This window comes from Myxine glutinosa, chromosome 5, assembly GCF_964187855.1.
Source record: "Myxine glutinosa chromosome 5, kmMyxGlut1.1, whole genome shotgun sequence".
Classification (NCBI taxonomy): domain Eukaryota; kingdom Metazoa; phylum Chordata; class Myxini; order Myxiniformes; family Myxinidae; genus Myxine; species Myxine glutinosa.
In genome coordinates this window covers 135,760,937-135,773,588 of record NC_136265.1, presented here as the reverse complement: position 1 = coordinate 135,773,588, position 12,652 = coordinate 135,760,937, and positions in this window count along the sequence as shown.

Below are 12,652 nucleotides of genomic sequence, written 5' to 3'. Positions count from 1 at the left end.
CTACTACTACTCTTATTACTACTACTACTACTACAACTCTTATTACTGCTACTATTACACTTATTATTACTACTACTACTACTCTTATTACTACTACTACTACTACTCCTCTTATTACTACTACTACTACTCCTCTTATTACTACTACTACTCTTATTACTACTACAACTCTTATTACTGCTACTATTACACTTATTATTACTACTACTACTCTTATTACTACTACTACTACTCCTCTTATTACTACTACTACTACTCCTCCTCTTATTACTACTACTACTCTTATTACTACTACTACTCTTATTACAACTATTACTACTCTTATTACTACTAGTCCTCTTATTACTACTTCTACTACTACGACTACTACTACCAGGTGGAGATATGCTGCCTACGAAGTGCCATTCCAGTTGTGTTCTCGGCTACGTCGTCCAGAGCCGTAGATAGAGAGAGTTCGGTCAACCCGGTTTCAACTGGTCTGCCCTATGATTGGTTAAGCGCTGTCATGTGATTCACAGGCGCCATGTTGTTACCCAACCTCCGTAACTAGCAGAACGCGCATCGCATTGCATGCATTCGATTTGGGGGAAGTTGGGATGGATGAGGGGAAGGAGGGATGGATGAGTGGAAGTGGAGATGGTTGAGTGGAAGGACGGATGGATGAGTGGAAGGAAGGATGGATGAGTGATTGATCTTCCACTCATCCATCCTTACTTCCACTCATCCATCCAAAGTTCCACTCATCCATCCTTCCTTCCACTCATCCATCCTTCCACTCATCATCCATCCCTCCTTCCTTCCACTCATCCATCCAGCCTTCCACTCATCCATCCTTCCACTTAACCATCCCTCCTTCCACTCATCCATCCTTCCTTCCACTCATCCATCCCCCCTTCCACTCAACCATTCTTCCACTCATACATGCCTCCTTCCACTCATACATGCCTCCTTCCACGCATCCATCCCCCCTTCCACTCATCCATCCCTCCTTCCACTCCTCCATCCCCCCTCCACTCATCCATCCCTCCTTCCACTCATCCATCCTTCCTTCCACCCATCCAATCATCCATCCCTCCTTCCCCTCATCCATCCCAACTTCCACTCATCCATCCCTCATCCATCCCTCCTTCCCCTCATCCATCCCAACTTCCACTCATCATCCATCCGTCCTTCCACTCACCCATCCCTCCTTCCACTCATCCATCCCTGCTTCCACTCATACATGCCTCCTTCCACTCATACATGCCTCCTTCCACTCATACATGCCTCCTTCCACTCATACATGCCTCCTTTCACGCATCCATCCTTCTTTCCACTCATCCATCCCTCCTTCCACTCATCCATCCTTCCTTCCACTCATCCATCCTTCCACTCATCATCCATCCCTCCTTCCTTCCACTCATCCATCCATCCTTCCACTCATCCATCCTTCCACTCAACCATCCCTCCTTCCACTCATCCATCCCTCCTTCCACGCATCCATCCTTCTTTCCACTCATCCATCCCTCCTTCCACTCATCCATCCCCCCTCCACTCATCCATCCTTCCTTCCACTCATCCATCCCAACTTCCCCTCATCCATCCCAACTTCCATTCATCCATCCCTCCTTCCACTCATCCATCCTTCCTTCCACCCATCCAATCATCCATCCCTCCTTCCCCTCATCCATCCCAACTTCCACTCATCCATCCCTCCTTCCCCTTATCCATCCCAACTTCCACTCATCATCCATCCCTCCTTCCACTCATCCATCCCTCCTTCCACTCATCCATCCCTCCTTCCACTCATCCATCCCTCCTTCCACTCATACATGCCTCCTTCCACTCATACATGCCTCCTTCCACTCATACATGCCTCCTTCCACTCATACATGCCTCCTTCCACTCATCCATCCCTCCTTCCACTCACCCATCCCTCCTTCCACTCACCCATCCCTCCTTCCACTCACCCATCCCTCCTTCCACTCATACATGCCTCCTTCCACTCATACATGCCTCCTTCCACTCAACCATCCCTCCTTCCACGCATCCATCCTTCTTTCCACTCATCCATCCCTCCTTCCACTCACCCATCCCTCCTTCCACTCACCCATCCCTCCTTCCACTCAACCATCCCTCCTTCCACCCATCCATCCCTCCTTCCACTCATACATGCCTACTTCCACTCATCCATCCCTCCTTCCACGCATCCATCCCTCCTTCCACGCATCCATCCTTCTTTCCACTCATCCATCCCAACTTCCACTCATTCGCAACTGACTAAACAATGTATGAAACTCAGGAACATAAAAACAAGAAAACGTCATGCGTAGCACGATACTTGCAAAATACGCCCTCCCCCAAAAGTTTACCATTGATACAGCAAATTGTCCATTTCATGAAGTTTAAAATTTACAATCTTGATCAAAGCTCGGGTCAACAGGATGAAAAGTGATGATTTTGGAAGGTTGACCTTCAGTTGACCTTTGACCTTTTGACCTCAAAAATAGTTAGTTTCCCTATTTAGTGACTCAATGTGCAAATGCTGTTCAATTTTCAAGTCAATTCGATGAAAATAGAGGATTTTAGAAATTTGGCCTATGTTGACCTTTTGGCCTATGTTGACCTCAATAATACTTGGTGGTTGAATTCAGTGACCAGATGTGCAAGTCCTCTCCAAATTTCAAGTCAATTGGATGAAAATTGAGGATTTTAGAAATTTGGCCTATGTTGACCATTTGGCCTATGTTGACTTCAAAAATTCTTGGTGGTTGAATTCAATGACCAGATATGCAAGTGGTCTTCAAATTTCAAGTTAATCGGATGAAAATTGAGGATTTTAGAAATTTAGCAAAGTTGGTGACCTTTGGCCTATGTTGACCTTTTGACCTATTGACCCCAAAAACAATAGGCTTCTGGCATTTGCCCTGTAGGCCGGTGACAAACTAACAGAGTCACAAACACAACCGACCAATATACTTGAAAAATCTTCGATTTTGCAAGTAATAAACCCGTCCCTAATAGCAGTAAGTTGCATGCACGCTTGAACGCACGCGCGCGTGCACTTGACCTTGGGTAACAACATGGCGCCTCTTGTTTAGTTGGCCAAACTCTCTCTATCTACAGGTCTGACGTCGTCTGCCCGTCCCTCGTGCACTGGCACTATATACCTGAGTTCCAAAGTTGCGTCTTTATGAGCGGTAAAAAAGAGAGGAAGAAGAGCGGGGCGGGCGACGGTTTAGGGGGTGGGGCGATGGTATAGCCACGCCCCGGGAATGATGCGAGTGCTGTTGGAATGGCTCGAGCACCGAATCAGGCATTTGCGAAACCGATGACAACAAAACGGATCCTCGATCTGATCCATCGGTGGCAAATGACATCGGATCGATTTGCCCTTAAAATGCAGAGCCTTTTGAAGATACAGGTGTATATTATACCTGCGTATTTGATTTAGAGAAATGAAAGTGCACTCTGTCATATATAAACCTTTGATCATAACTCGGATCGGTTAACGAACCACGTGGTGCGAATTGCTTGTAATTTATGCAGATTTCTAATTGGAGTAAAGATGTCCACGCACGACCATTTAATCAAGATCTTCACATACGATTCATTCATTGATCACTCATTACAATGACCCATCGACGATTAATCGTGTATTCATGATAACAAATCATCTAGTACGAGTCATATAACGATTCGTATATGATTTATATGGGGGAAAAGGTGCTTAGTTGGGACAATGGATTTGTCTGCTCAGGTTCGACGTTTCGACCACGGAGTGATCTTCGTTTATGATTCTGTGCGTCCGGCTGAAGACCGAAGATCGCTCGGTTGTCTGAACCTTTGTCCACAAAGCAGATTCCTTGGTTCGATGAGCCAATCGTGTCCTTAATATATATTTTTTTTTATCGAACGATACTCGATTCATTCATTATTCACACATTTATATAGAACTATATATAATTTATTTATATACTTCACTTATTCTAACGATTCCCATGATTCCCATTATATTAATCCATATTGACATACATACAGACATATACACACACATACATGTACACATACACACACACACATGTACACATACATGTACACACACACACACACACACACGCATACACATACACACACACACATACACACACACACGTACACGTACACATATACACACACACACACACACACACACATACATGTACACATACACGTACACATACACACACATACACACACACGTACACATACACACGTACACATACACACATACATGTACACATACACATACACATACACACACACACACACACACACACACACACACACACACAGTCCCTGAAATGGAGCCAATACCTCACTGACAAAGCCATGGTGTCGCACAGTGACAGAGACCTTCATAAGCCGTTTTCATGAGTGGTCACAACCCAATGGTCGCGCGAAATTCATACGTGGAGCGATTGGTTTCGGGGAGCAAGAGGAGAGCGCAGGCGGTGGCCATGGGTGGCCCAGAGAGCAGGGGTGACCATGGGTGGCCCAGAGAGCAGGGTGAGAGACAGATGGTGGGATTTGGCAGGGGTCAGCCTTTGCAGGAAGTGCTTGTATGAGGGGCCTGGAGGGCTGTTGTTAGTCATGTTTTGGCGAGGCACTTGGAAAAGACGTAGTAATCTATTCAGGGCAATTGTACCCCCCCACTCACCCCCCCACTCCCCATTACCCCCAACACCCCCACCAACCCCAACCCTTTTTACACGGTGCCATGCTCGCCTGCTGTGCTTATTCCTGAAACACCGGGTCTCTGCCCCCTTTCGTAATAAAACGTCACAGATAATATTCCAGGGAATGGTAACCACTACCATCACTATCACTACAACTACTATTACTATCACATGCTACGAAGCCTGGTGTTGCCTTAACGGTTAAGGTAGCCGACTTAAGATCTTAGGGTCTTGAGTTTGAGCCCCTGTCGGCCGTTAAATAACACCAGGTGGGTTGACTCAGCCTGTCATCCTTCCGAGGTCGGAAAAATGAGTACCAGCTTACTGGTAACACTAACAGGCTGCACTGCATCAGCGGCACAACTGTGCTCCCAGAAAAATGATGCAACCAGCAGCCACAGGCTGCATACGAAACAACAATGACTTACTTCCGTGATTGGGGGGTAGACCGCACGATTTATTCATCTCCGTAGCCCTCCTTCCCAGGTGAGCATCATCACATCACTCCTGTCCCTCTCGACCACTTCCCTCCCACCGAACCACACTGATGTCATAAATCAATCGTTCCAAAAAAAAAAAACTTTCATCACAATATAACATGGTTGTTTGGTGTTTGCCAGTGCAGTTTTCAGGTGTACAGAGTGTCCCAGAAAATAATGATCCCCATGTGTTCTCCAGCACGGCAAAATATTATCACAGTATATCCCCAAAATAATTTTCATTGGTACACTGTGTCCCAGAAGAATATGACCACTTTAAATTTCTCACAAATCGCCATAGGTGGGCCAAGATGGGCACTCCTGACTGGACGAATGGGACGAAATGCCGTTTTTTTTCTTTTTTCTTTTTCTTTTTTGTATACAAGATCGAGGCTCGTGAAAGAGCGAACATTAATCACACAGAAAGACAAACAGACACACAAAAAAATAACATCGGGAGCGGTAGACAAGATGGGGAGAGAGGGGGAAGGACACAAACACAACATTTGAGAGCAGGGACCGAGAGACATGGAGACATCGAGAGAACTGTGGGAGGGAGAGGGCTTTGGGGGGGGAGGCATGGGAAGGGGTGGGGGTGGGAGAGGTATAAAACATATGGACACTGTCAGGACTTCCAGGAAAGCAGTTGGAATTTCAAACAAGGTGGATCTGGGGTGAATTAGTGGGGGTAGAAAAGATCAAGGTTTTGGATGGGGGAAGATAAGAGATGGTGGTGAACAGCTGTTTTAAAGACCTGGAGGGAGGAGTGTGATTGAAGGGAGTGGGGGAGTTTGTTCCAGAGGCGGGAGAAAAGAGGAATGAAAGAGTGAAGGTGAGCAGAGAGCCGAGATTTTGGCAGTTTAACCATCAGAGGGTGGCTGGCAGATCTTGTGCGACCTGTAGGAATATTTGGGGGACAGAGCACAGAGAGAGCTGGGGGAGCAAGGCCGGAGAGGATTCGGTAGAAGACAGAAAGACCACCTACCTGCCTGCGGTGAATGAGTGAAAGGCCTTCAGAGATAGCTTCATCGCGGGAGATTCCAATGACTCTGAAAGCTTTGGATTCAACAGCGTGAAGCCGAGCCAGGTGTGAGGCAGGAGCACCAGCCCAAAGGGGAGAACAGTATTCCATTGAGCTGCGGATGAAAGCCTTGTATGTGGTGAGGAGCTCAGGTGTGCCTAGGAAGGACTTCGCACGACGGAGGATGCCCAGTCGGCGACTGGCTTTGGAGGCCAGCTTGGAAATGTGGTTTTCCCAAGAAAGATCATGGCAGAGAGTGAGACCCAAAAGCTTGAGCGACAGAACTTCTTGGAGAGGATTGTTGAGAAAGTAGATGGGAGGGTTGTCCAGTCGATCTTTTCGGAGAGACAAAGTAAGTGTGAGATTTGTCAGGATTGAAAGACATGTTCCACTTGTTTGACCAGTCTGTGATTTTGTCCAGGTCTTCAGAGAGTGAGGAGGCTGCAGACTGCCGATCTAAGGGAAGAGGAATGCAGCGGCAGAGAGTGGAGTCATCAGCAAAGAGATAGAGAGGATTTTCCAGCGAGTCGGAGAGATCATTGATAAAGACCAGAAAAAGCACAGGGCCCAGCACACTGCCTTGGGGAAGGAACTCCAGCCTGAACAGGAAGGGGAGATGAGAGAAATCCATTCAGGGCCACACGTTGACTACGACCAGAGAGGAAGTCCGCAAGCCATGCATGGCGATTTCCATGGATACCATAGGAGGAGAGTTTGGTGAGCAGAGCTGGGTGCCAGACCGTATCGAAGGCACGTGATATGTCAAGGGACACAGCTCTGATTTCCTGTTTGGCATTAGGACCTCCATCCATTGTTGAGACAGCAGAAGCAGCATGTCCAGAGTAGAGTGACCTGGTCTGGAACCAAATTGATGATCAGAGATCAAGCCATTGGAGAAGAGGAAAGATTTCATATCCGAAGCAATGATGGATTCCATGACTTTGCTGATAATTGGGAGCAGGCTGATTGGTCTGTAGTTGCAAGGATCTGTTTTTGCACCTTTTTTGTGTAAAGCGGTAATGTTTGCTGATTTCCAGGATGCTGGCAGATGACCTTGAGCAAAAGATAGGGTGAAAAGAACAGAGAGAGGGTGAGATAGAGCGGCAGAGCAGGATTTTAGGACCCGTGGGCTGATGCCGTCTGGTCCAGTTGCAGAATCAGAGTCGAGGTTTGACAAAAACTCCTCCACCTTGTCAGGAGAGAAGGACACAGAGTCCAGGAGCAGTTGGGTTCGACTGGGAAAGGTGGGAACAGAGAGAGATAGGTTTGGGACTAAGGATTTTAAGGCAAACACAGAGTTGAGGCATTCGGCTTTGTCACGTGCGATGTCAACTGTGTGGCCATTTGAGGTAAGGGAGGGGATGGAGGGGGAACAAACACCAGAAACGGATTTGACCAGACGCCACCAGGATTTGGAGGAAGGAGACAGGTTTGAGAGTTCATTCTTGAGTGAGGAGAGATAGTGCTTCCTGGCACTCCTGAGGGTAGACTAGACACACACTTGTTCCGAGCTTGGTGGAAGGAACTGAGATTGCCTTCAGTTGGATTAGCCTTCCAAGAGGCAAAGGCAAGTTGTTTCAGGGCAACTGCCTCACCACAAGATTCAGTGTACCATGGACGGGAGGAAGGGTAAGACAACTGAAGGCGAGATGGGATAAATCTGTGCATGAGAGAGATCAGTTTGCTTTGGAAGAATTCCCAGCCGTTATATATATTGTTAGGGTTTTGCACGACCCTGTTCCCTTACCAAGGGGAGATTAAGCCCCTTGTTCTCCCTGGGTCGTCGCAACCGCAAGACTTGTCGCCACTTCTGGTCAGACGCGGGACAGGATTTCGGGACACTTTTCACACGTACCCACGCCGTCGCAGAAGCGGGGATCAAGTCTCGCACGAGCCACGTGTAATTTTGGTACACCGAGCGGATTGCGTACCACGTGGTCCGTGCAGTTACCTTGTTATTGGAACCCGATCAGAGCGATATACTTCGTACCATGCTAAGTCAAGGATGGAAAACAGGAGACGGTCGAATCAAAGAAATAACAGGTTTAATTATTATTTACAATGATTGGTAGAAGCAGAGACACAGGGCAGTCTTAAACAGTCTTACTTATCTCGCGCAGACAATGAGCCCATTCACACTCACATGGGGATGAAGGAAGAATTGTTCATGCGCTGAACGCGCCGGCTTTGGTCGTCCAGGAACAGCTCACCCGGCGTGGCCCTCTGGCGGTCACAGCACGTCCCCGGACGAAGGCAAGCAGGCAGGCGGGAGGAATCCTCGCAGCGTGTGTCTTGGCAAAGGCAGGTAGGCGGGAAAATATACGCGCCTCTCTGTAGCCCGGCACGGCTGTCTTTCACAGCGAGATTAATACAACTGCTCGCTTTCACTCTCGTAACTCAACGGAGGATCTGACTCAAGCTCAACCGAGAACTCAACTTGTAACTCATGCGCGTTTCACCCGAGCTCATAACTTGTAATTCAACACCGCGCATTCCTTCTCATAACTTAATTCAACAGAGGACCCCGGCTCACAACTGACGTGGGGGCTCCGGGCACAGGGTTATATCGCCACGCCCTGGCCTGCATTGAATGTTCCAAACCATGCCTTTTGCCGCAGTGGTAAGCCACTCCCCTCGAGCCCTGATTGGCGCCTCGTGCTTACCGGTCACTCCCACTCCTTCTGTCCCGCCTTCCTTTGGCCTTGATCGACTTGTTCAGGCCGGCCTCGTCGGATTTCGCGCCAAATCCAAAAGCATCGAGGCAGCATAAGCATTGGAAGGAGACCTAACTCTAATTATTCTACTCAACGCAAACTAAACATAGGAAAGGTCTACGCTTACATTTACTATGAAATAACTAAGCTTAAACGAGGCTACTTGTTGTAGTGTAACTAAACTATGACGGGAAATTAACCTTTATTTGGAGAAACACAAAACCGCAACACTACACCCCTCCCTCGTCAGACTCGTCCCCGAGTCGGACCCAACAAATGAACCGACCGGTTAGACAATGACATGCAAAATTAACTTTTACTTTTACATGTGACATATAGGTGTGGGTCCCCCTAACATTTACTGTGACCCGTGTGTGCGACAGTTTTAAAACATTAGATATGTCCCTGCTATTGGGTTGAGTAGCTATATATCAGATTCACGCCCACAACTAACCGAATATCCGGAATTCGTCAAACTAAACACATAGCCGGTGGGCAGCATTTTTATATTTACAAGCACAGAAACTTAACCTTATTTACAATTCTATGACCCAGGACCTGTCCTTTTTGGAAGAGAAGATTGGAAGGGAGAGAAAGCACAGCAAAAACACAACACACTCATAAATCATGACACTTGCTGCTTGCTTCTTGCATCTTGCTTCTTGCTTCTTCTGTGTGCATATATCAAACCGGCTAGCCCCCGCACTGGCATACAGGCCATTTTTGATCTTCAGGGCTACCTAAACTTACACATCTTCTCATCCCTAGCACACCATAATAAAAGGGCACAAAAAATGCTTTTATTTCATTCCATTTCTTTTTCTTTGCCAGGCAGGGCCACTCTCATGTGGTCCGAAGATACAAGGTGATATTGCAGCAAAGTGCTGCACAGCAGAGGTGCAAGGCCACAAAGCTTGTGGTCCATGAGGGTGATAAGGTGCAGCAAAGGGTTTGTGGCAGCAAAGTGCTGCACAGGTGCAGCAAAGTTACAGCAAAAGGATATGGCAGCAAAGTGCTGCGCCGTTCGGCTGCACAGATGTAGCAAGGTGCAGCAGGGATGCTGCACAGATCGATGGTGCTGCACAGTTCCACCTCCAAAATGGTCCTGGGGTGGGGGGAGAGACAAGGCACAACAAGCAAAGCAGAAAGGACACAATGGCACACAGAAACACAAGGTAATGCGAAGCGAGGGGCACGCAAGAGCGAGCAGAGCAGGCTCGTCCCTAGCCGTCCGTACCCCCCACCGTAGGCTTACACTACCCTAGCCCCCCTTGTATTTACAATTCGTCTCTAGGTCTTGTCTCCCATATCCCCCTCTAATCCAAATTCGTCTCCCAATCCCTCCCAGGAAGGAAGGAATGGAACAAACACAATGTCACTCTTACGTCGTGATACGTCTTACAACTCAAACAGTCTACAAAGCCCTGGTGTGGAGCTTCGTCCTCCTCGGTGACTGGCTGTGGATGGTGCGAAGGGATTTCTCATATCCTAACTACACTACTGACATTTACTCATTTAAACTACCCGGGGTCGTACCCTGCCAATCGGCCTCTTTAAACTATGTGGTTCTAAGAACCCGAATTCCCATTGCCCACTCTGTGGTGTCCTCCGAATTTGGGTCTCACTCCCACGAATTTTCTCTCTGTGCCCTTGCACAATTTTGGGGCTGGGTCGTGTGGCTCTACCAGCAGGTCTACCTACCTGCGCACCTCCGCCACTGAAGTCACCACCCGAGCTTACCTGCTCCTGCGACTACCTAAACTGGGGAAGGCCCCTCCTGGCTCTTTAGCCCCTGATGCCCACCTTGGCATTTGGCAACCCGGGTCCTCTCCTGGGATCCTCGGGCCCCACTCACAACTACCCTAACTGGGGAAGGCCCCTCCTGGCACTTTACCCCCTGATGCCCACCTTGGAATTGGACAACCCGGGTCCTTCCCTGGGATCCTCGGGCCCCACTCAACAACTCACAACTACCCTAACTGGGGAAGGCCCCTCCTGGCACTTTACCCCCTCTGTGCCCACCTTGGCATCGGGCAACCCGGGTCCTCTCCTGGGATCCTCGGGCCCCACTCACAACTACTCTAACTGGCTCCCAGAGCCTACCTGCGGCCTCACCTGGCTGACAAACTACCAGTGGCGGAGTGCCCCAATAACCATACACACCAATTAAGCCACACGCCTCGCCATTTCACATACTCATGCACCCAACAAAACACTTCATTCTACTACCTGCACCACAGGTGTCAATATCCAAACAAATTTTGCCTATGCCCTTCTACCTGGCTTTACACTACCACCCCGGGCTTTCGCGAATGGGTTCCACTCTTCCCCCATTCAATCCTTCGCACCATGCATTCCACACCTTTATTCCCACACCAAGCATTCCACACCACATATTCCGCACACCATTTATTTCACACACCTTTTGTCTCGCACATCTTTTGTGCTCACACACCTCTTTCCTCGCACAACTCAAACACAATTCCTTTTATTTTCCACACACACACAGCATCATCTAGCTGACTACTTCCCCTAAAACTCGTGCTTCCCCGTCGTCCTTTTAAACTATGCACTCCCTTGTCATTATCATCCACCTAACCTCTCTACGTCCCCACTACAGTACACGTGTCACTACTTAAACCTCAGTCTCTACTGTCATCTAGTTCCCTAACATTACCCAAGCTCTCCCTCGGCTAGCTCCGGTGCCCCATGGAGGTAACCATTGCTGGCACCCCCATGTGCCTGTTACTGCCATCCCCCTAAACTAATGCTCATTGGCCCTGGGCGTGTGAGGAATGGTCAGACTACCATTCCTCCACGTAGGATACACTACTCTCATCGGTCCGCTACACTCGAGCCTCACCAAGTGGATGTACATTGTCACGGCTGGACCTCGCAGGGCCGAGCGATCCATTCGGGTGGTTTGTCTCCTGTATGTTGGGTTCGTCTGGAATTTTCGATCCAGGGTAGGAGGGATGGATGGGCCGAGGCTCAGGGCTCCATCCCTGTGCGGGACCTCACGGCCCCACGCACGATGACCCAACCGGCCACGGTCTGAGCACCGCACCCGTTAGGGTGCGCGGCTCCGAAATCTCCTACCTCCCCTTGAACCTTGCCGATTGCCTTTCCCACCACGGCACGGCACCAACCATACAGTGCGGGGGCCGGCACGAATCGTGCATGCCGGTCCTTGTGAGACCGCCGCGGCACCGGTCCCCACCGGTCCCTGCTGCACTCAACGCACCGGGGGCTCACGTCTGCTACCCGTCCCGCCAAACGCTACCCTGGTCGGTGTTGATGCTTGAGCCGCGTTCTCACCACGCGCGACCCACTCCGCACTCGCACACCCAGGCATCCCCGCGCCTCCCATACACTCCGTTACTGCACACTCTTGTGCACACCCTTCTCTTACACACTCGGGTGCACACCACCCAGGCGCACACGTAACTTCCACAAACTCCGTTACACACTCTTCCCGCACACAGTCTGGTGTGCATTCTCGCTCACACTCTAACATGCTCGGGTGTGCACTCCTGCACACACTCTGTAACACACTCTCCCGTTACACACTCCATAACACCCTCGGGTGTGCACTCTCCTGTTACACACCCAATCATCGCACACCCTGATGCACACTTTTCTCACTCATGCTTCAGCGCACACTCTTCCGTTACACACTCCGTAACACCCTCGGGTGTGCACTCTCCTGTTACACACCCAATCATCGCACACTCTGGCGCA